At 37.1% G+C, this 5000-nt stretch overlaps 1 protein-coding gene across 2 annotated transcripts in view; it reads right to left on the bottom strand.

The window, feature by feature from the left end:
- LOC144956940 (uncharacterized) overlaps nucleotides 1-5000 on the bottom strand; it is a 73778-nt gene that overhangs the window by 40865 nt on the left and 27913 nt on the right. The gene's annotated exons all lie outside the window — the stretch shown is intronic.

Raw genomic sequence — 5000 nt, 5'->3', positions numbered from 1 at the left:
AAAATGAACGATACAAAACAAAGTAAACGACGTTTCAGCCTTTGGCCTTCTTCAGGTAAACAAAAAAAAAGAAATAATATGTTAAATTGCAATTGGCATTATAGTTAAAACATGATAGGTAAAAATATGTGTTTGTGTGTGTGTGTGTGTGTGTGTGTGTGTGCGTGCAAGGGAAGGAAAGAGATAATGAGAGAAAGAAAGAAAGGAAGAGAGCGCGCGAGAGAGAGAGAGAGAGAGAGAGAGAGAGAGAGGGAGGGAGAGAGAGAGAGAGAGAGAGAGAGAGAGAGAGAGAGAGAGAGAGAGAGAATGAGATGAAGCAATGCGACACACATTTTAACCTATAATGTTTTAACTATAATGCAAATGTAATATAACATATTTCCTTTTCCTGTATACCCGAAGAAGGCCAAGGGCCGAAACGTCGTTTACTTTGATTCGTATGACTTTTATAAGAGTCACATTTATTCCCGTTATTTTACTTTATTGTTATAGCTATAATTTGTGGCTCACCGTCGCTAAACAGTATTATATCGGGATGAATAGTGTAAATGTTGCTGTTCGAAGCTGAAGAAATTAATATCAATGTAAAATTGAATGGAAACTTCAATTTAATATCCAAAAACAGATAAAAATGGACGTTTTGGGTTTCCAATTTATCAACAAAACAGGATGAATGAAACACTACCAACGAATGAGATGATGTGTTAGTGGCGTTGTTAGGATGAATTAGGATAAACAAACACGTCAATGTAAATACACAAGAGATGAGAACATTTATATATATATATATATATATATATATATATATATATATATATATATATATATGAATAGAGATAAAGTGGTGTTACCGGCTCGATAATCACGTTACACTTAAATACAATGGGAGAATTTCAGTAATAAGCCTATCCACGAACTCAGTGACCTCGAAGATACAAAAGAGAAGACTGATACTTGCGGGGCACTGCTGGAGACACAAGGAGGAGATTGCAAGCAGTCTTGTGCTATGGAAACCACCTGAGAGAACCAGAAGCAGAGGCAAGCAGAATAAAACATACATTGACTGTCTGCTAGATGACACAGGAATGGACAACACCCAGGAGCTGCGTACGCTTATGGAGGACAGGACAGAATGGCGAAGACTTGTGGCTCATGTTGGGCGCCCCAAGGGACGGCTTAAGTGAGTAAGTAACTAAGAACTCATCTTTACGCTGTCCACATCGACACTCAAACCAGGGTCCTACAGAGCTTTCATATAGCCGAATATCTACTAAACGTGCTCAAAACGCTATACAGGATTGCCCCTAGCGAAAAACTGCACTAAACATGTAGGTCAAGGCATGACGTCTGTTAGGCGAAATTACATTTTTTTCTACAGAGACACCGCTTTTTACGGCCAGGCATTCATTTTATACCCGAGTACAATGAGAGAATATTAGTAAAGAATATTTTCCAAGAACTCAACTTTGCGCCACTCAGATCGAAGCTTGAACCCAGGACCTTCCGATCCAAATGCGAGTGTCATAACACAAGCCCAGATCGGCGCCAGCCCTTGGCCTTCTTCTTATAATATACATGAAAAGAAAATGTGTTATATACATAGGCATTATAGTTAAAACATTATAGGTAAACATTTGTGAGTCGTTATTGCATCTCAATGTTCAATTCATACCACGTCTGTAAACGAATGTCCTTTTTTGGGGATGAATAAAGTATTCTATTATTATTATTATTATTATTATTATTATTATTATTATTATTATTATTATTATTATTATTATTATTATTATTATTTTATTATTATTATTATTATTATTATTATTATTATTATTATTATTATTTAAAACATGAATGAAATATTATTCCTGCCTGCCATGCATGATGGACGATGTTCTTCTCTCTTTAGAATCAAGCTGCCTTACGGGTATATACTACATCTTGTTTGTGTGTATAATATCTATGGTAAAAGCGAAGAAGCGTGTGAGCGGCGACGGATAAAAGGCAAACCGGGCCGGCGTCAATCAGTTTTGGTTAAGTAAGTGGGTGTAGATCATAGATATTGGTCAGAATCAGCGTGGGTGCGCAACCGGATGCGCGGGTTGACGGAGGTAGGAAACAATAACAAACCCACATGGTTGCCATTACCTCCACCATCATTCTCGCTCACGGTTTGTGGAAAGCACTTCATTACAGGCACGTAATAGTGAATCTAGTTTTTGTTTTGAACATTTCTATTATTATTCTTTGTAAATTGACCCATATTAAAAGAAACATACAAACAAAACAGGCATGACCAGTCACTAACAATGCCGTGTAGTGTGTAGACAGTAACACAGTACGGTGAACATGACTGACACTGGGATCGGAATGTCGGAACCCATGAGTCGTTCGCAACTCTGCCTCACGTATTCATTTAATCAGTCAATTTAATTTTTATTAAGCTTGCGTAAAACATGCAAACAAAAAAGACATGACCAGTCAATAACAATGCAGTGTAGTGTGTAGACAGTAACACGGTACGGTGAACATGAATGACACTGGGATCGGAATGTCGGAACCCAGTAGTCGTTCGCAACTCAGCCTCGCGTACTCATTTAATCAGTCAATTTAAATTTCATTTAGCTTGCCTATTCTTCAAGTTTATGATATATTCACTTTTTCTATTTAAAAAGGGTAATCCAAACAGACCATAAAAACGATTTTATAATAAGCCGACTTCAACTTCCATCACTTACGACACGAACTTATTTTGGGTGTTTTTTTAAAAACAAAACCGTTTGACTCAAACTAAAGCTTCGGCATTGGATAAGGAGCGAGGTCCCTGTTGCCATCTTGCTTAGTTTATACAGAGACTGGGTTGCCAGCTTGGCTGTTCTTGATAAATAGTAGTAAATAGCACAACCTTGTGCAATGAGAGATAGAGAGAGAGAGAGAGAGAGATTTTGAAAAAAAAACGAATATATCTCTCTCTCTCTTGCCCCCCCTCTCTCTCTCTCTCTCTCTCTCTCTCTCTCTCTCTCTCTCTCTCTCTCTCTCTCTCTCTCTCTCTCTCTCTCTCTCTCTCTCTCTCCCTCTCTCTTCCTATTTCATCTGTCACACTGTTTGACAATCTTCTTCACCTGGCTCACTTGTACTTGTAATATCGGGTGTAAGGTAAAATTTTGAACAATTATTATTCTTTATAAAATGCAGAAACTTTGCAAATAAACCGATAGACTAGATATTAATTCGATTCGAAAAGTGGAACACAAAAGGAGAATTTGCGAATACCCGGTCCAGACATAAGCGTCATGGTCTTATTTATAAAGTGCAGAATCTTTGCAAATAAACGGATAAAATAGAGATTAATTCGATTCGAAAAGTGGAACACAAAAGCAGAATTTGCGAATGCCCGGTCCAGACATAAGTGTTATGGTCTTATTTATAAAATCTAGAAACTTTGAAAATAAACGGACAAGATAGAGATTCATTCGATTCGAAAAGTGGAACACAAAAGCAGAATTTGCGAATGCCCGGTCCAGACATAAGCGTTATGGTCTTATTTATAAAGTGCAGAAACTTTGCAAATAAACGGATAAGATAGAGATTCATTCGATTCGAAAAGTGGAACACAAAAGCAGAATTTGCGAATGCCCGGTCCAGACATAAGCGTTATGGTCTTATTTATAAAGTGCAGAAACTTTGCAAATAAACGGATAAGATATATATTCATTCGATTCGAAAAGTGGAACACAAAAGCAGAATTTGCGAATGCCCGGTCCAGACATAAGCGTTATGGTCTTATTTATAAAATCTAGAAACTTTGAAAATAAACGGACAAGATAGAGATTCATTCGATTCGAAAAGTGGAACACAAAAGCAGAATTTGCGAATGCCCGGTCCAGACATAAGCGTTATGGTCTTATTTATAAAGTGCAGAAACTTTGCAAATAAACGGATAAGATAGAGATTCATTCGATTCGAAAAGTGGAACACAAAAGCAGAATTTGCGAATGCCCGGTCCAGACATAAGCGTTATGGTCTTATTTATAAAGTGCAGAAACTTTGCAAATAAACGGATAAGATAGAGATTCATTCGATTCGAAAAGTGGAACACAAAAGCAGAATTTGCGAATGCCCGGTCCAGACATAAGCGCTATGGTCTTATTTATAAAGTGCAGAAACTTTGCAAATAAACGGATAAGATAGAGATTCATTCGATTCGAAAAGTGGAACACAAAAGCAGAATCTGCGAATGCCCGGTCCAGACATAAGCGTTATGGTCTTATTTATAAAGTGCAGAAACTTTGCAAATAAACGGATAGACTAGATGTTATTTCGATTCGAAAAGTGGAACACAAAAGGAAAATTTGCGAATACCCAGTCCAGACATAAGCGTCATAGTCCTATTTATAAAGTACAGAATCTTTGCAAATAGACGGATAAAATAGAGATTAATTCGATTCGAAAAGTGGAACACAAAAGCAGAATTTGCGAATGCCCGGTCCAGACATAAGCGCTATGGTCTTATTTATAAAGTGCAGAAACTTTGCAAATAAACGGAAAAAAATAGAGATTAATTCTAATCGAACAGTGGAACACAAAGGCAGAATTTGCGAACAACCGGTCCAGACATAAGCGTTATGGTCTTTAAATCTAGAAACTTTGCAAATAAATGGATAAAATAGAGATTAATTCGATTCGAAAAGTGGAACACAAAAGCAGAATTTGCGAATGCCCGGTCCAGACATAAGCGTTATGGTCTTATTAATAAAATGCAGAAACTTTGCAAATAAACGGATAGACTAAATATTAATTCGATTCGAAAAGTGGAACACAAAAGCAGAATTTGCGAATGCCCGGTCCAGACATAAGCGCTATGGTCTTATTTATAAAGTGCAGAAACTTTGCAAATAAACGGAAAAAATAGAGATTAATTCTAATCGAACAGTGGAACACAAAGGCAGAATTTGCGAACAACCGGTCCAGACATAAGCGTTATGGTCTTATTTATAAAGTGC

The sequence above is a fragment of the Berghia stephanieae genome, chromosome 11 (genome assembly GCF_034508935.2).
Source record: "Berghia stephanieae isolate SIO BIC M18660-M18661 chromosome 11, UCSD_Bste_1.3, whole genome shotgun sequence".
Classification (NCBI taxonomy): domain Eukaryota; kingdom Metazoa; phylum Mollusca; class Gastropoda; order Nudibranchia; family Aeolidiidae; genus Berghia; species Berghia stephanieae.
Note: the sequence above shows the minus strand (reverse complement) of the source record. Positions and strands in the feature narration are given on the sequence as shown.